This window comes from Erithacus rubecula (assembly GCF_903797595.1).
Source record: "Erithacus rubecula genome assembly, chromosome: Z".
Lineage (NCBI taxonomy): Eukaryota > Metazoa > Chordata > Aves > Passeriformes > Muscicapidae > Erithacus > Erithacus rubecula.
This window is the reverse complement of record NC_136661.1, coordinates 9,653,097-9,674,256: the sequence shown is the minus strand read 5'-3', so window position 1 is coordinate 9,674,256 and position 21,160 is coordinate 9,653,097.

The following is a 21,160-nucleotide window of genomic DNA, read 5'->3' as shown; positions in this document are numbered from 1 at the left end:
AATGGCAAAATTAATAACTTTATATTGAAGCCTGCCTGGAGATCTAGGTCTGATAGAACAGAATGTTCAGACCAATGATTGTTTATTCCTTTACTGACATGGTCACATAGGGCTATTAAGTTATTATGACTGTGAGAATGTTTCTTAATTGTTTTGTTTGTTTCTGGTCTTCTTTTCAGTAACAGGACCAACTTGAGTGAAGTAATACTCTCTTTTTATGCCTACTGGAGACACTCAGTTGCTTGCATGTTCATGGATTTTGTAAATGTTATTGTACAGTCATTTCTTCTTCCATCACTGTTGAATCCAATTTGATTCAGACTGCCCATCTGTTAAAAAAAAAAAAAAAGTAAAAATTGTAGTAATAAGAAACATATTCATAGGTAGGATTTAACTTATGATTTCTTTTACTGGAGAGAAGAACGAGAATAAATTAACTGGAGCTACCGGAATTTTTCGGGTACTGAATATCCAGCTTTCCAAAATGCAACAATTGGAAAAGCTCCTTTTTGAGGGCAGAAAATATTTTTGTAAGATTTATTCTAATTATTAATATGAATATAATCAAAATTATATTTTTAAATGAAGCTGATTCAGACTACTGGCAATTTTGCATCTTTTCTGGATTCCTGTCTAGAAGATTAGTCAGCACAAAGAATTTAATATAAAAAATGCCTAATCAGGATCTTTCTCAAGGAGTAGTTAGATGGCCACCTGAAACTGTGTAACAAAATTAATTATTCTTGTTTTCCTTTCCCAGTGATAAGGGTAATTTTTCAGCACAGCAGTGGCTGCAGAGTTCTGCTCTTTCTTGTATCCTTAGCAACACATCCTGTTCCCTATTTCAGACAGTTCCTTGTAATATAAATGTACCACATCCTTTCTGCAGGGGAATGTATCACCAATTCCTATCCCTCAGTATGCAAATACAGGGAGCAGTTAAAGAGTTCATCAGGAGCATATGTCATTTAGGAGGCCAACTGGTGTCATAAATCCAGTAGATATTGTTTAGAGCTACAGTTCAACATAAAAAACTTATCTCTGGGTCTTGTCTCTGATACAGACAGCTTCATTACAAAGTACCGTTTAGGACCATATTTAAAATGTCAAGCAGACTTTTAAATCACTGTTTTGCTGGGGTTGATTTTGACATTTTGAAAATTATAGGGGAAAGTAATTTACAAAACTCAGGATCAGTCACAAAAACACGAGCAAGACAGAGCTACCATTAGCTTCCAGGAAAATATGCAAGATTAGTATCTCATTCATATTAAATTTATATGAATATTCAGAATGCAAAAGGGGAGAAGTATTGATTTAAAAGATACTAAAAGTATTACATTTTTTTATTTCTCCATACAGAGCTATCATTTTTAGTGACAAAATCCCATCATTATCACAAGTGAAGAAAAAGTCATTTATTTCTCATTTTATCTCAAGCAAAATCTGACTGATATTCTTTGAAAAGTTATAAAAAACAAATATGGAAACTTGCAGAATACTGCTAGAGGTGTTACTGCTAGCACATGAAATCAAAATGAAAACCTGTGCATTACATTAAGAGGCAAGTGTTGAAAAGGTAAAGTTTTACTTTCTTGATATTGTTGGTTCCAGGCAAATCCTTTTCAGTTTATAACAGTAAGGCCACAGCAAAACTTTCCTTCCTTCATTGATATATTTCTTGGTGTTTATGGTATTCAATTTTTGCCCTATCCCACAGCTCTTCATCAAGGCAATCCATGGTACACCTTCTCAGAGAAAAATCACCTCTGAGCATCAGCTATCATTGGCATTTAGAGATGTTTTCCTTGGAAAGATGGGAAAGAAAGCCTTGAAGATTATCACATTTTTCCTCCTACACAATTAAGCTTCCATGAACAGACCTATCTTTCTACACATGAGCAGAATAAGACCCTAGCATGATAATTAATTGTATATCCCTGAAGCTGAAGAACTATGGGGAGCATTTCCCCATTGCAGAGCTTATTCACATTTATTCCATTTCTGGTAATAAACACAAGCTAGAAATCCTGTGTTTCAGATTGCAGAATCATCTCATAAGCCTTGTTTTTTAGAAAACAAAATAGCTCTAATTGTCCAGTTTTTGTCAACTGTTCTTACATGCTTATCCAGTCAAGGTTAATTTGCTTGTGGATCCCTGAAGACGCTGTCATGGCAAAATGAAAAACCACACATGAGTTTGAAAACAGTTGGTTTTAAGTAGGTTTTGTAGTTGATCAGCTCAGACCATCCACACAGGTCAGAAATGCTTTGATTAGTGTTTTATCACCCTGAATCACAAAAAGCCATATTTGAATTCTGGTCTTTTCACCTTTGGGCCCATTTCCACTGGAGTTCCCCAAGAAATCAAAAAATGTCTATGCAAAACAAAACCAACACAAAACCACAAAAACAAACAAACAAACAAACAAACAAACAAACAAACAACAACAACAACAACAAAAAATACAGCCTCCCCACATAGATAAAGAGAATTAAAAGCCATAGAACCGTCTTTTGGATCTTAATTATATTTTTAAATTCTTTCCTGGCTGCTTTCAGAATCTCTTTCCCCTACACCCAAGTCCATCCATAATTACCTGAAGCATAATTAGACAGATCTAACATGGAATGTCTCCTGTCTGTGGGTCAAAGGCATTCTATCAGATAGATTGATATTCTCAGCAGTTGTCTGACTTGTTCTTTCAAAAACTTTCTACCATCCTAGACCTGTAATAGGCTCCAATATCCCCATGAGTCCTGACAATAGTGACCTGTCCTATTTGTGATGAATCTGACAGGAATTCTTCTTATTGTTACCATCATTGTTATCTGAAGTCCTCAAAATGTGATGCTTACAAAGTTAGTACTGATACTTCCTTATCAATATGAATTTTAAAAGATCCCTCATAAAACACTTTCAGTTCTTTTGAAAGACAGATTCTGATTATCTGGTATTTAAACACAAACTCAAGTTCAGTAGGTAATTTAAACTTTCCTTTGTTGCATGCTTGAAGGATAATTTTTAAATATAGTTACAAATACATGAAAATTAATGTCATAAACAAAATTAATAAAGAAAATAGCCCAGAGAGCAAATATAGTGGAGATATAGGACCTTTCTGTGAAATGGTCTTAAAAATGCATTCATTCTTTGAATGATACTTTCTAATCACAATCTATTTTCAGGTGGAAGAAGATCCAAAGAAAGAGCATACAATAAAACACTTGCTAGATGAAGTACCAGTAACAGGAAGACAATTCTGCCATTGCACAGACTTGAGTTAGTGGAAGAATAAACACATTAATTATCTCAATTCCATTACACCATGAAACAAGTTAACATAAATGCATATTTGATGAAGCAGTAATGGAAAATGTACAGAAACATTTCCACAAAATGCAAAATCAGAAAATTAACACCTTAGTGAAAGAGTCAAGCAGCTTCACAAGGCATCTTTTAAACTCTGTTTAAGAAGTTAATTATATTCAAATGAAGTCTACTGATCTGTCAGCTTTTCTCTCTTCTCTAGATAAAAACATGCCAGATTGATTAAGTACAGCTAAGAAAGATGGTAGAAAGGAACAGCCATTTTAAAAGAGCAATGAAAGGATGTGGATATCTTTACCAAATGCTCTTTGTTCACAGTGGGTAAAATGCACCAGAATACAGAAGCCAGAATAAAATATCACAGAAAATAAATGCTTTATGCTTTTAGAGGGGGAAGGGGCTCTACTGAAAGGCTTTTTGTCATAAGGAACAGTCAAGCTATGTACTCACAGTGGCTTTTCTGTGTAATTGCATTCAGGATAGTCTACTGACAATTATCCACTACAGACTAAATTTAAGGAAGAAGCATCTCTGACACACTATTCATTATGGCTGCTAGTATAACAGACTAAACTGGAGACAGAAGAGCATACTCCAGAGCCTTGTTTTATCCCATGTCATGTTACAACAAATCTTGCCACCTTAGGATTCTGTGCTACATAGAACAGTGACAGACTACAACAAAAAGCTGACTATAATAAAAAAGTAAACACAAGGTAGTGCATAACACTCGACTATTAAAAACTGATCAAAACTCTAAATAGTGATAATTCTTACATATCTTTTGTATATTGCAATTGCCAGACACTATTTGTCTTCTTCAAAAGAATTTTCAGTAGTCCAAAAATATTTAGGTTAGAACTAAAAGAATATCTGGCATCATATAAATTATTGTGTCCCCCGCAAAAGAGTTTCAGAGAACATTGTGTTTGAGCAGATCTATTGAAGTACACAAAACCATTGTATGTTCATTCAATTCAAATATCAAAGGTTGAACTAGCAAGTGATGCAGAACCTCCTGCAGATATAAGCTGTAAATATATTTTTTGTGGTAAATGCATATATGTGTTGATCTGGGGAAAAATGCCTCATTGTACTCATTACACCAACTTTCAAAAGCCTCAGAAATGTCTAAAACTTTGCATTGCATCTTTTTCTTGTTACTGTTTCTCATATGATAGCAGGTTGTTATTGGGACATTAGGGAGGATCAGCTTATACCTGAAGAGTTAGATGTCTTGCTGCCCTGATTATTTGGAGAATAAATAAATATTAAAATATAATAAAATAAAATAAAATAAATAAAGATACATTTTCGTTTTCCTATAGATAAGAGGGGAAAAGGTCTCACAGCTGTAATAATACAAAGAATAGCTGGCATGTTTGTATGATCATTGTGGAAGGGATAAACAGTAATAATATGAACAGTAGTTAGATCCATTATGTATTTGTGGGTCATATAGATTAGTATTTCTATTGGGGATGAGCTCATTCTTCTGTTCACTGGACAGTATTCCAAAGGAGAAAATTGCTGAGGTATTTCCTCAAGGATTCAAATTTACTGTCAATTATTTCAAAGAACCAGTTGATATTAAGGAAATAAATTAGCCAATTTAGAGAACCAACAGAAAAGTAAGATGTTTGCTTAATGAAGAGAGGAGAAAAAAAATCTGAAGAGGAACAGCTCATTATGCATTTTTTGCTATGGTGGCAATATTTCACAGACAAGATTATTGATATATATGATGTGCTATGGGCAGACTTCCTGAATGCCTTGTATTTTTTTGAGAATTCTAAGAAAAATTATGCTGTTTATTTAAAAAGCATTAAAGACATCACATTCATCTTCCATCCTTGTAGCATGAAATTTGTTGTATAGATACCTGAAGCAAGGATGTGAGGACTGGGTTCTGGAATTGATCTTTAGACATCTATCAAATTTATGGTATGGGTATGACTTCATTTTGATCACCACCTATTTCTCATGAGCTACTTTTGTCTTTCTCTTATTGCAAGGGAGTTCCATGGCCTTGTTTTGAGCCAAATATGAAGTGAGAAAAAATTTGTATAACAAGCCCCAACAAGCAGGAGCAGAGTGTAGTGAGCAGTAACTAATAGATGAAGTATATGCAAAAGTATGTAGAAAAATCATCAGGGACCATCTTTGTGGTGGTCTCTAGCAGATGTCCAACACTACATATGAAAAGTATACCTGGAGAGAGGAATGGCAACACAGAGAAACTAACCTGTTGCCCAGGCTAAGACTGCTCAGGGGGAGGGTGACATTTCCTGAAGCTCCTCTGCACCACCTAGCCAGAGTGGGAATTGGGGAAGGTCTAAGTTAATGATATATGCCTGTGTGTGAATAGGAATGAGACAGGCTCAACATCACCTTTTACCCACCGAATAAATTTCACCTGATTATTTAACAGTATCATATTTTTTTATTTGCATCACCTCTTTGTGCACAATCTTTCCATACTGCCACTAAAACTCAACCAAGAGAGAAAAGCCACTACTAGACCTAGAATGCTCTGAAGTTTTCCATTAAACAAAATCATAGGATCCTCAAGGTTGGAAGAGAACTTCAATATAATCTAATCTAACCATCAATCCAGCACCATTACAATCACCCCTGAACTATATCCCCAAGTATCACAACCAGACACCTTTTGAACATTACAGAGATGGTGACTCTACCACCTACCTACCTAAGCAATATATTCCAGTGCCTAACCACTCTTTCAGTGATTTTTTTTTTCCTAATACCTAATCTGAACCTTCCCTAATGCACTTTAGGAGCATTTTTTCCTCATCTTTTGCTTGAGACATGGCAGCAGAGGCTGACCCTCACCTTGCTACAACCTCATTTCAGGTAGTTGTAGAGAGTGATAAGGTCCTCCTTGACCCTCTTCTCAAGACTACACAAATCAAGATCCTCCAAGTGAGGATCCTAAAACTTTGAAGTGAGGGTCCCAAAACTGGACACATGACTGGTGTGAAGAGGTGTGGCCTCAGCAGTGCCCAGGACAGGGGGACAATCCCTGCCCTGCTCCTGCTGCCCACACTATTGCTGATCCAGCCAGGATGCCATTGGCCTTCTTGGCCCCTGGGCACACCCTGGCTCATGTTCAGCTGCTCTCAGCAGCACCCCCAGGTCCTTTCCAGCCCCAGCCTGTGGCACTGCCTGGGACTGTTGTGACTCAAGGGCAGGATCCAGCACTGGCCCTTGTTGAACCTCACACCACTGGCCCTGGGCCATGATCCAGCCTGCCCAGATTCCTCTGCAGAGCCTTCCTGCCCTCCAAGCTTTGTGTCATCTGTGAATTGATTGAGCAGGCACTCAAACCCCATATCCATATCACTGATACAGTTGTTAAAAAGGACTGGTACCAGTACTGAGCTCTTGTGAGCCCCACAAGTGACTGGCCATCAGTACTTCCATCTGCCAACACAAACCCATCAGCCTATGTTCATAAGGAAACAATTCAACCTCAAGTTTGCAGATTAAAAAAACCTGTCTAGACTCTACATATCTGCTTTCATTGCATAACTCTATACTATCATACTAGCCACAGCTCGGTGACCTATGACAAGACTGGAAGAAAAAAAAATGTCTACTTTACATTCTGTTAGCCTAACATAATAAAATTTCATCTCAATTTCCTCCACTTCTTATTCATAAAAAGTCCTGTGTTTATCTTATTGCAGTGACTTTAGTACTCTTCAAAATATTCATGTGTTTCAGAGGAATTAAAATTTTGGTAAAATCAAGATCCAAAGAGATGGAGAGCAATAATTGATTGCTGTTCATGGCAATAAGTAAAAGTGGCCATCAGCTCCTAGCAGCTTAGATAGGAAGAGAGAAAAGCATTGTCAAGCTGCCATGTGTTTGCCACAGTCTATGTAAAATAAACTAAAGAGAAGATTTTGTTGTGTGAGAAGTCATCTCCTCCTTGAAAACCCAGAGTGCTTATATTGTGCAGATGTTTTCACAGCATACAAAATCCTAAATTAAACCTGAGAAGGCATTTTACTCATTCTGGGAATCACAATATCCATTAATATTTCCTGTGAAAACTATGATTGTTTCAATCTATTTTTTCACTGAAAAAAATAGAAATTATAATTTAATTCTACTGAAAAAAAGTCTCTCAAATTGTTATGCCATTAGTTTGACTCCATACACATTGAAAAAGTAAAATACATTACAAGTTTTAGCCCAATGATCCAAAGTCAAAGATTGCCCTTATAAGCCTAAAATAAAAACAGACTTTTTTGTTTTTATTTGCTTATTGTGTTCCTGAAGTTGCGATTTACCCTGTCATGATAATTTGGCCATATGGCATGAAGTATTGTTAGGCCCACTATGACATTTAGGAATATTCTATTCTCAAGTATGACAGGGAACTCTTACTGCTGCTGATGACCTGTGAGGAGTGCATAGGAAATCATACTCAAGCTGAGATTTTTACTCAGGATATTCATTAAAAAAAGACCTTATTTTGCTTCTGTGATTTGTGATGCTGCTTGTGAAGGTGAGTTCCATCTCCCTAAAAGCTCTAAGACCATCAGAATCAATGAAAAACAAGAAACACAGTAATGCCTGATGACTACATCCCCTAACACAAAGACTGACAAGTAAAATGGGACTTACGGAAAAGAGGAGGCTTCAGGAGACTTTGCAGCCTTCCAGAACCTACAAGAGATCTGGGAAAAGACTTTTTGCAAGGTCACATAGTGATAGAACAAAGGAAAATGGCATTAAATTGAAAGAGAGTAGTTTTATATTAGAGATGTGAGAGAAACTCTTCACTGTGAGGATGGCAGGGCACTGGCACAGATTTCCCAGAGAAATTGTGGATGCCTCATCCATGTATTTGTTCAAGGCCAGTTTGGATAGTGCCCTGAGCAACCTGGTCTAGTGGGAGGTGTTCCTGCCTGTGGCAGGAGGGCTGGAACTAGATGGTCTTTAAGATGCCTTCCAACCCAAACTATTCTATGATTTAACATCTTGATAAAAAGCAACTGATTGAGGTCAGGACTGATGAGACTCGCAAACTGAAAAGTAGTAAAGCAATGTATCTTTTGAGAGAAAGGTATGTCTAAGTACAGGTTCATTGAAAGCAGGTAGAAAAGGAAAAAAAAAAATCACAGCTTCAGAAACAGTGTATGTTACTGACAGAAAAGTGCATGTAACTTTCAGGAAACATACACAGAGGCCCAAACTAAGGAAGTCTGAATCAGAACAAAATCAATACATGTCAAAAATTGTTATCGAATGAAGAAAAAAAAACCCATCCAAAACTTTAGAAAATCTGAAGGAATGTATGAAAAGTTCCATCTGCCCACAAAAATACTAAGGAAAATACAAAGGAAAATACTTTAAAGAATCAAATATTTTCACATCCAAAATAGGTTTTAAATCATAGGTATGCCTGAAAAGAGCAGAACTGCTTTGACTTTCTAAATCAGTGTGTTGCTACTTTATCCTAAGCCACTCATTTAATTTTTAAAACGTCCACATACCCTTTTGACATCAAAAATTGAAAGGTTTATTTCTCATTGCTTGTTGAGATACTGTTTTAGTTCCAACTGGGAGATTCAGGTCAGGCATTGAGAAAAATTTCTTTACAGGAGGGTTTAGGTACTGGAATGGGCTGCCTTGGGAGGTGGTAGAATCATCATCCTAGACTACTTAAGGAAAGAATGCACATGGCACTCAGGGCCATGGTCTGGCTGACACAGTGGTGTTTGATCATTGGGTGGACTCAATGATCTCAGATGTCTTTTCCAATATAATTGATTCTGTGACTCTTTGTCATTGGTGGATCTTTCCTTTAACAAATAGACTAAGCATCTTGAACTTGGAAGGACAACATAATATTTAAAAGGAAAATAACAAAACTGGATTTACATTTGTATGGGAAGGACTCTGAATTCTTCATCAGATTGTGAGGGTATGCTGTTTTTGCTAAATTTGCCAAATGAAGGGTGACCTGCTTGCTCTACATTTTATTGTGATAAGGTTCTTCTGAAAACAGAGAAACTCAACAAAATGTAAGATTGCTTCTCACTGCTTTGTAGTGAAATAAACATTTGTTCTGGACAAATATGAACCAAACAGGCAAAATCATTACCTCTGTTCACCCAAAAATGAATTCATGTTTTTACTTAAGACACAAAGATCTGGATTCAGCAGATCATGTTCTGAACAATAATCTTTATATTAACTTGCTACCACAAGTCAATTCATCTTGCCTTTTACTGGCATATACATTTGCATTCTTACTGGTTATATAAGTTTTCTTTAGTGCCAACTAAGGAAAGGTAGGGACAACTGTAATGTGATTCCTTATATTTCTAACTGACACTTGTCCCAGGATGCAGTGATCCCTTCCTAGACATAACTGTCTCTCTCTCAATTAGGTATTGAAGGAACTCAAAACTTGATTAGATTGACTGAGGTCTGGTGAAATTGATAGCGTAGGGTTAAAATGTTTCTAAAACATGGCAATTGTATACAATAGATTCAGTGAGTGGAAAGTAAGGTTGGGTCTGGCAGGCCTGGAAAATGGAACTAGGCCCTGGGAACGAATATTGAGCTTTGTCTGCACCTGGGTAATCATCATATAATAAATAATACCATTGTTAAATATAATGATTGCTTGATAATTGAATAAAATTATGGTTTAATCATAATAAGAATCATGAGAAAGGATGTTGGAGGGTCCTGATGAAAATTACAAGAATACATTCTTGGATAATATCAATGTAAACAATAGAACAATATGGGTTTATTAATTAATATACAGTTATATAATGGAAAGGATATAAAAACATATCTATCTCAGAATCCATGTGGGTTTGTACCCCTGATTCCCAGAGCTCTTCAATAAAAGCACCTGCATATAATCATCCTGTGATTATGTGTTTCCACGATAACAAAATCATCATCAGGTATGGATTAGTGAATCAAGGACCACACAAGTGAGTGTTTCTACAACTAATTAAAAAGCTGGAGACTATTTATTCCATGCTATATTTTGCTGAAGATTCTAGCAGAAGCAGGAAGCTCTAACAAATGAAGAGAAGAGGTAAAGTTGATAATAATATACTGATGTGCTTTGAATTCTGTGTTTTTAAATGCTTGGTTGCTAAACAACACAATTATTTTTGTACAACATCCTCAGAACATTGTTTTGCTTGGAGAAATATGTCCATGAGAGCTAATACCTCCTTCTTCTTCAATACAGATACAGCCAACCACGTTGTCTGCCATCTCAGAATTTTATTTTATTTTCTATTGAATCATGACTTCCTATAACTAGTAAATACATCAAAAATGAACACTTTGCACATAAGAGATTGTGTACTTATAAAGAATCATAGTTTTACAAAATATGTGACAAGAAAATTAAATTAAGACCATTTGATTCTTTCAATATGAAGATACAGAAAAGCTGTTTTTTGTTCAGTTATGCATAATCATGTACTAGTAGTAATAGCTGCATGAAAATTCTCTAATTTTAAGTAACGATTTTTTTCTCTTAACCTCATTATAAAATGTCATGAGTAAGTCATAAATAATAAATCTGAAAAGATGCTTCAAGTTATCCACTTTCCTGTTGTCTGGATTTCGCAATTACTGTATAGAATTTTACATGAGAGCCCTGGAAAAAATTCTGAACCAACACTCTAAAAAAGCTGCTGCACATTCTGTATTTTCCTGTTAGCAAAATGAAGGATTTGAATCTTAAAATGACAGTGTACTGCATATCCTCATAAATATGCCCTCATACAATGATAAATTATTCTTGATTTTTTTTTTTTTTTCTGAACTGAGAAATAAAAAATTCACAAATAAAATTATATTTGCTGTTGGGGTTTTTTTGGTTGTTTTGGAATTTTTATATATTTTTGTCTTTTGTGTAATAGAGTTGAACAAATATGCAAATACAACTCTTGACTCGCACAGTAAACCAAGGCCTTAGTCAAAAGTCAAACAACAAATCCTAATGAAAAAATTATACAGGACTCTGATTACACAAGAGAGAAAATTAACAAAATTTTATTAGCTTATCTAAAATATAGTGTAAGGATAAATAAAGTCATTCTGAAGAATTATTCCCGCCGCTAAGCCACAGAGAATAAATGAACAGACCAACTAGTAATGTGAGTGATGTCTAATTTGCACCTTCAATAGTTTAACCCCAGCTGACAACTGGGTATCACATACCACCACCTCACTCCTCCCCCCAGCCCACCCCCTGGAGGGATGGAGAGGAAAACTGGGAAAAGTAACCTGAAGGTTGAGATAGGAATAGGTTAATAATTTAAATAATAATAGAAATTAATAACAATAATAATAGCAATAATAACAATAATAAGAATAAGATTAATAGTGGCGGTGGTAGTAGTAGTAGTAAAGAGATAGTGGAATGAGGCCCAAGGAAACCAAGTGATGCTAAATGCTGTTGCTCACTTTCTGCTGACGAATGCCCAGCCTGCCCCCAAGAAAAACTGGTCTCTTCCAACCAGCTGTCCCCAGTTTCTATACTGAACAGGATGTTCTGTGGGATGGAATATTATTTTGGTCAGTTCAGGTCACTTGTTCTGATTATGGTCCTTTCCAGCTTCTTGTCCACCTGCTCACTGGGAGAGCATGAGACACAAAAAAGTCCTTAACTCTGGATAAGAACTATTTAATATTATCTAAGTAAAGCATCAGGATTATATGAGAATACCAAGACTATTCTCATACTGGATTAAAAACACAGCATGCTAGTACCTGCTGAGAAAAGAATTGACTCCATCCCAGTTGAGCCCAGGATACCTCAGAACCAGGATACCAGCAATACCTCAAAACTTCTCATGCACTTTTGATAGAAACACTTTTGTAATGTCTGCTATGGTAGGTTATAGAAATGCTTTAACTAAATTACTTTATAAATCCTTACATAAAGTTGAACTGTGATGAAAAGAGTTTATTATTTCTGCTGTAAGTGTTGTCTACCATTTTCTTGAAATCAGTGTGCTACTAAGTAGTTTTAAACCATCCCTGGCAGCATTGAAGATCAGGATGGGCAGAGTCTTGAGCACACTGGTCTAGTGGAAGGTGTCCCTGTCCATGACAGGGAAGTTGAAACTAAGTGATATTTACCATCCTTTCCAACCCAAATTTCTCTATGATTCTGCAATACTGTATATATAGAGGGGGCAAAAATCTTCTAATCATTTACCAGTCAGTGAAAATAATAATGTAAAACTGAAATTCAAGGTTTTATGGTCTTTGAGACTTGACATCCCACATTTAATGAAGCCTAACGCACCCAATGGCATGCAGATTCTAATCTCTATCTATCATTTGGACAAAAAAGCCAATACTTACACAAAAATTGATATATAAACATTCAAAGTAAAAGAATTTTGGGTTCACAAATATCTTGAACAGTCATAAGAAAGACCAGAAAATGTAAAGGAACATGCTTTTCTGTTTCGCTTTCTAAAACTGCATTTGTAGCCAGCCAAATGAGCTTTTCATAATTGTTTGACAGCATTTACTTGCTTTTATTTCACAAGATGATTGGTATTCAACCATCTATATTGCTGGTAGCTTTTCCAATAATTTTGAATATTGTATGTGAGTACATATTCTCAAAACCCCTCGCTCATTTTGTACAGCTTAAAACTCAAAATTCTTCAGTTCTGATGTGCCATGGGACTAATATCTGATATGCAAAGTTGTCCATTCTTTCAAAATTGGTCCTTATGTAGGTAATCTGTTGCACAACCAATTTATTTGTGCTTAAGATATATATTAGTGTATGTGTGTGTATGTATGCAAATATACATATATATGCATGCATAAATGTTTGCAAGTTCTGGGCCTTAGAAAACAACATAAAATTATTTGCCTGTGAACAGTTCAAGGATTCTTCACAGAAATACAACAATTTCTTTACTCAAATTGGAACTGGTTTGCAAATATAAGGTTTGGCAGACATATCAGGCTTTAACTCTGACAAGTGAGGCCAGCAATTAAGCTAGATGTTATTGCTTCTCGTTAATGTTTTCAGGTAAAACAGCATGTTCTAAGACATGACTCACCATAATTTTTCTACTCCATCAGAACAGAAATAATTGTGTAGTACAAAATTTGGGGTAGGAAAAAAAATAAGAAGTAAGTATGAATAAGAATAAGAAGTAAGTAAAATGAAAAGGAGTCATTATTCCTTTCTTTTTAGATCAAGGCCCTCAGGATACATAAGGGACATCATGTAGTAGGAGGACAGAAATAGGTTTTCTGAAGCAGACAGATTTCCTCTCTTCCCTGACTCTTGCAATGTAGAATTGTCTCTTTTCAGACAATATAGTAATGACTGCTGTATGCATTTTGTCTTCTATCCATAATAGAGTTTCAACCAAGCTTGAAGGTTAAAATAAGCCTCATGCCCATTTATATCTAAAGCCAAAATCAATTCCAAGGACAACTAATTTATCTTTTTCCTTTTCTTTAGGCCTTGTCTCACTAAAATACCAAATGTTCTCACCATCAGTAAATATTTAACAGCATATTTTTATGCACTGATGTCATCCTTGGTTGCAAAAATATACTGTTGACATTCTATAAGTAATCTAAATAAACTACATTTCACTCTGAAAGTTCATAGAATTTCAAAGGAATGGGAATAACTGTTCTTTTAAAATGCCAAAACTAGTTATTCAGAAAAAAAAAAAAAAAACAAAAAACAACACAGACATTATATATCCAAATATAAAAAATTAAGCCATAACAAGAAATCTCTAATTTTCTAAAGCAGTGAATCAGCACTGAAATCCCTGTCCAATCTTAGAAATCTTTCTAAGGCATTCTCTCCAAGGATATTAATTAGCCTTATAAAAAAATCTGTGTTTGATGTTACTTCAGAGAGGAAAATAGTAAGAAAGCATTTTTTTTTAAAGTATGCCATAGACAAAACATTGTAGGTTCAATCCAGCAATGCAGAATGAAGCCATGTATAGTATATATCACTACTGACCATAGCACAGGTCACAAGCATTTAGGTTTTGTGTATTAGTGAACACATCTGATAAACCAAGTTTTCCAACTGACAAATTATTGAAGAACTACTGAACTTTCTTTTCATTTCTCATAGTTCCACAGATCTTTTTTTTTTTTTTTTTTTACTTCCTGAGTAAGTACTCCCTTTACTTCTCTGTTAACCATTATTTAATGGCAATTTCTTGCTATTGCTGTTGAAAATATCAGTGCAGTTTAAAGATGGTTAATGTTGCAGTTGTTGGCATTATTTCAAGTTCTTGAAAATCACAAATATTGAGGTTTGTGCATATGATTTGCCATGTCTGTGTTTAATGAGCAAGATTATTTTGAAGCCAGGCCTTACAAACTAGTGATTCAGCACCTCAGTTACTTCATATAAACTACAGAAGTTACTATTTTAAAAATTAATGTAAAACTACATTTCATCAATGGTCTTGGACCTCATGAATTATGGAATACTACCTGAGTAAAGGAAGAATAAACTTACCCTGTGGGGATATCTAAAACTAAATTTTAACAATGCATGTATAACTTTATGTAGTTCACACAACAAAAATTAGCTGTGTTTCATGATATTGTACATGTTCTCCAATGCATCAGTAATGGCTCAGCATAAATTAATTCTGTAATTAACACAGTTAAGGTTGGAAACAAGATCTGTAATTTAGAAAATAAAAATAAGAGTCAAGAAATTCTAACTATGCCTTTTATCTTCAGATTCTTGGTTTTTCATTTTGTCATTACTCAAAGTTATTGTTTGGTTCTGAGTTTGGATTAGTTAGTTTTTAGTTGGTTTTTTTTAAAGCCATGGAGACCAGAAGAATCTTAACAACAATTTTTTAAAAAATATTATCAGTTGAATAGTTCACACCAAATAACAGAGATCCTCTTGTTGTCTGTAGACGATCTCTAGAAGATATCTAGGGTAGCCTCTGGCTTATAGTAGGACTCATCTTTAGATCAGGAATGTGATCAGACCTGTGAATGCCTACAGCCAAGTTGGGAAATATGTCAGGGCAGAGATTCCACAAGCTCCCCATGGCAAACCATTCCAGTGTTTCATTAGAGTGAAAAAACTCTTCCTAATGCATAACCTGAATCTCCCATGCTGCAACTTGTGGTCATTACTCCATGTTATACAAGCTGTTCCTATCAAGAAGAATTTGGCTTCATGTTTCAAACTCTGGGGTTGAAAGCTGCCCCTTAGCTTCTTATTCAAGCTGAGCAAACCCAGTCCCTCCATTTCCACACATAAATAAATCAGTATGTTCTAGGACCCTGTCCACCCTTGCTGCACTCTGCTGAACCTTCCTCCATTTCCCTGCATCTGTTTTGAATAGGGCATCCAGAAACAGATGGAGCATTCCAGAGGGTCCAGCCTCACCAACAGCAAAGGTACAGCAATTTCTCTCAGTTCATTCACAACATGCCTCCTAATGTAGCTTGAGGTACAACTTCAGACTTGAACATGCTCATGGCTTAAATTCAACTTACTTGGCATCAGCTGTGAAACTGATTTGTCTATTATTATCCTACTAGATATACAGCCTATAAAAATGTCAGATACAGAACTCTGCAATTTTTTTCTTGGAATTTTATGAGATTTCTGTTAATCCAAACTTCTTAAGGACTGTAGTTCTATCATTAGATATGTAGACCACTCCCAGCTGGTATATGTTAAGCATTTATTTTACCTGATCATGCAGGTCAATGGTGAAGAGCTGGAATCAGCATTGGTTCCAGGATATTCTTCTTGAGACTGACTGGCTGCCAGTCAGATATCAAGCAATTATCCAAAATTGTCCAGACAATTTTCAATCCATCTGGCTGTCTATTCATCCAGATATACTTTCTCAACTTCCAGATAATAATGCTGTGGATTTTGGTGTCACAAGTCTTATTAAACCAAATATTTTTGTAATTCTGGATGTCACTTGGAAACAACAAAAGAAAGTCCATATTTGGAGCCAAAAATTGACTTTTTTGACATTTGATTGTCTCAAGATACTAATCATATCATAGGCATAAATGCTTATGAGTATGTGCTTGCTGGTCACCAAATGAAAAGATACTTCAAAGCTGGTTGTAATCACTTATATATAAACACACAGTACATTGTACTACAGTACAATGCAATGAGATGATGTTTGAGATCATGAAGCTGCTACGTGTCTACCCTTGTACTGGATTTGGGGTATCAGTTTGGGGTTCTAGGTGGTTGGAAGGAGTGGGGGATGGAGCTACAAGGGTAGCCAGCAAAGACAGTGACAGCCAGCTTCAACATGGATCTGCTGCTGTGCAAGGCCCAGCCCATCAGTGACAGCAGAAGCAGCTGTGTAATAATATAAGTAAGAAAAGCAGGAAAAAACTGTGCAGCAGCAACTGCAGCCCAAGGGGAGTGTGAGAATATGCAAGAGGAATGGTTCTGAAACATCAAGGCCAGTGGAGAAGGAGGGGCAGGAGATGCACCAGGCACCAGAAATGAGATTCCTCTGCAGCCCATGGTGCAGATCATGGTGGGACAGCTGTGCCCCTGCAGCCCATGGAGGAGCAGAACAGGTGGATGTCTTTGAAAGAGTTGTGACCCCATGGAAAGCATGAGTCAGGAGGAACCTGGCAGCATCTGTGGACCCCTGAAGAGAGGAGCCCACGCAGGAAGAGGTCTGCTGGCAGATCCTGTAGATCTGTGGAAAGAAAAGTCAATCCTGGAGCAAGTTTTCTGTCAGGACTTGTGACTCCATGGGGTACCCAGGCTTGAGAAGTGCATTTCTGAAGGACTGCATTCAGTGGGAGGGACACACACTGGAGCAGCTTGTGAAGAACTGCAGCCCACAGGAAAGAGTCATATTGGAGAAGTTTTTGTGAGGCTGTCTCCTGTGGGATGGTCTCCACAAAGGAGTTGGGAAAGAGTGCAATGACTCTTCTCTGTAAGAAGTAAGCTGCAAAGCCAGCATGTGAGGAATTGTCACCAGCCCAATACCCACTCCTTTGTGCCACTGGTGGGGAGGAGGTACAGAAAATCAGGAATGAGGTTGATTAGGAGATGGTGGTTTTAATATTTTTTATTGCCCTGCTCTTAAGTGAGTATCAAAGAAAATGATTTGCAATAAGTTGATAAGGTGAGTCTGTTTTTCCCATTACGGTAATAGTGAACAATCTCTCTTCATCTTAACCTTTCATCATATTTTCTTTCCCCTGTCCATCTGAGGAGGGTAGTGCAGCTTTAGAAGGCATCTGGCAGCCAGACATGGTCAAGTCCACCCAACACAACTCCCCTCCAGGATAGCAGAAGGAATACAGTATGATTTTTAGATGCACCATTTTATTTGAATGCACTTTTATAATGATTAAACAAGTATTTATCAGCTGAGGACATACAATATTACCTCTACTGGCTATACAAATCACTTTACCAGGTTCACATCAATAGCTAGCCTTGCAATTTCTTTGATTATTGCAACTTCATCTTGCATTTCATTGCACCTTCAGATTGAATATATTTAAAACAAACAGTCTTAAATCTCTTCTAGCTGTATTACAGAAAACACTTCAATTGAGTTAATTCAGTTTGTACCTGCCTTGTTTGATGGACCTGACCCGAGCCTCTCAGTAAGGGATTTAGTGTTCTTTAAAGGTCAGGATCACCTTCTTTCTATTAGACTGAAGGAGGAAAACTGACTTTGGAGTTTATTAGCTTTTCCTTGACAAAAGACTCAGTCAAACCACCTAATACAATGCACAGTTCATCATCTCTAACATACATGATTTTTTCTTCTTCTTCATCAGGCAACATGGACACAAACTCCCTTCTTCTCAGATGTTGACTTCTATTGAAAGGAAATGTGAATGTCTGCCAGAAAAGATCCACAACTCATCTCAGGATTGCAAGGCATGATATAGCATATACCTATAATTCAGACAAAAATAATTTTATTTTCATTTCCTTTTGTTGAAGGCCTAATATTTACTTTTTCTTTCTTAAGAATATGCAATTTGCTCCAAAAAAGCCAGTGCACCACAAAATAAGTGTCTGAGAAAGGGCTCAGAGCTTACAAGGATGCAGCATCCTACTGCAGGAGTAACCTTACTGGAATGTTCACTTAGTCCCATCCTTTTTCTTCCCTCTGTGCCACAACAGACAGTAATAAGTACGTGGGTGGAAGAAATCACTTGAAGCCTGACAATTTGTTGCAGTTCCTTAGAGCTGCACAGAGTTTTTCTTGATTACTGGTATCAGTACTTCATTTCTCTTTGCCACAGAATTTCTCTCAGCACATTACAGCTTTTCCAATCCCATGTACTTCAGGGGAAAGGAAAAAAAAAATGACACTCTAATTCCTGTAAGTGGCTCAGAAAAGAAGAGAGTAACATAAAGAAACTGATACATTAAAATTAGATTTTTCTTTCTAATCTCTTATTGTTCTAAGATCTCTTATGTTTCTTAGATTACAAGACTACTCTACTCATTTCACATTAATGTCTTAGAGAGGTTGAAGGTATATAGCTATTTATTTGACACCATGAGAATCCATATTCAAAATATGTCCCTTAAAATTCACTATCTAAACCTAGAAGCCGACAAGTTTTCTCATTATAATTGTCAGGATTCTACATTTCTGCTACTGGGGAACTAGTAAGCCACTTATGGAATGGGTATGATCAGTTTATCTCGTACTGAACTCAATCAGGAGTCACATAGAAAAATTTCCCCATGTAACTTACCTCTGGAATCTAAATTCTGCTAGTAGGGCTTTGAAAATTACAAACAGTTCCAAAAAACATTGTCAAAAGGGACAGTACTCTGCTTTTTAACTTCTACTGCCAAATAGAGCACTTATTCAGAAGCTGAAAGAAGCTGAAATTTCTTCTGTGTGTGTGTAAGTCTTTTTTCTAGAAATGTAGCTTCATTGAGGTTTTCTAGACATCATTCTATCTAAAGTTTGTGAAGAAAAATTGTTTCAGAACAAACTGTATGCAACTCTTATGAAGCACCACTTGATCATCTTACATAATTTGGTTCCTAGAGTTAAGAAGGTATGACAGCCTCATAAACGAGGGAAATGCACCGTGTGGTTTCCTCAGAATTATAGCACTTCATTTCCACATTTCACCTTTTGACTTCTTCATTCATTCTTCTCTTCTTTCATTATGTAATGCTCATATGATTTGGAACTAAAAATTCATACCTGGAATTCATATCCCCTTTCCACACAGGGAATGAAATTATATGTTTTTAAGTAAATCTACAATGAAAGCAGGAAAATACTAGCTAGGAGAAAAAACCCTAAAAAGTAGTAAATACATGAGTTTCAAAGAGGCTTTGTTTTTATTAGTTATATTCAATTGTAAAAATGTGAGTGGAAGTCCGAATCTAAAGCTTTAGTTCTATTTGTCTTTCCAATAAATTACAAAAACACAACTAAATAGAAAGAATGACACCACAGAGAATTGTTGCTTAGTACCAAGTTAAAACAATTAGACAGTAATCATGCTTTTGGTCTTCTCAATTCTGCTACTAGTCTTGTACAGCTATTGGAGTATCTTAGGTTGTATCATTTCATGATGCTGAAGCCAAGACTTCCATGACCTTTGCACTCCCAGATAGTTCCTTCTGAGAGGAACAGGTCCAAGAGACCATCTTGTTTAGTTAGCTTATCCATGAAGAAATTTTATCAAATGTACTCCAGGAATCTCCTGAGTTTTTTGGCCTCAACATCCTTTAGTAGTTGTTAGAGTAGCTCATTTTTCTGATTAGAATCAGGGCCTGTGCCTAAAAGACTTCTTCCATTTCTCTGAAGAAAGCCTTACCAATTTCCTGTTGCTAGGTAGTTTGTAGTCAAAGCCCCTCATGAAGTCACTGTAGTTGACTGATGCTCCCTTACCCACAAAATCAATTAGGTCTTTGTGCATTTGGCCTTTGGTCTTTGTGCCTTTGTGTGTAATGCAATCCTCCTCCCTGCCTTCCTGCTCTGTACTGCCTGAGGGCTCACTGTCCATTCTTGACAATGCTCTGTCCAAGCAAACTGTGCCTGTGATCCCAAGGAGACTGAAGCTCTGCAGCAGCACCTGGACTTCTGCCATTCCCATGCTGTATGAACTGATTTCCAGGTGTCTGGGATAGGCCTCAGTAACACTGATTGCTGGTTGCAAATCTGGCAGCCTCCTTCATGTTGGGTGCTCAGGTACTTCCTTACCTTAACAAGCCTCCCTGCACCTCTCCAGGCTTTGGTCACCATTCCTTAACCTAATGAAAGTCTTCCTCTCATTGGCAAAGGTATTCCTGCCACCATGTCTCCCCATCATCTTTATTCTTCAAAGTAAACTAAGGAGCTGTTTAACCTGCCATTGCCAGATACCTTGCTACTCCACTCACAATCAAGAACGTGAAATGTAGGAATAAATAAAAGTAAAGAAAAAAAGTTTTCATTACAACGTGCTTTTCCCCCCTGGGTAGTGTATTTGTCAGAAGCCACCTAGCTTGTCATGGTTTGTTTTCCATTGTTCTTTCTACTTTCTGTGCATCTTCAATACCAACTTCTTAATTTTTCCCAGTCTGTAAATTTTTATGGCAACCTCTCCAGTGGAAAGACCTCTTTTTGAAAAAAAGTACAGACGAGAAAATGAAAGTAAGAAAGTCAGAAGTGTCAGAAAAATAAATCCATAGGATTTTGAGGGAAAAAAATCAGACCACAACAGTTAACAAAATAATGTTAGTGAATCAAATGTTATCTATATTTCAGAAAGCATGAAGGCTAAATCCAGTTC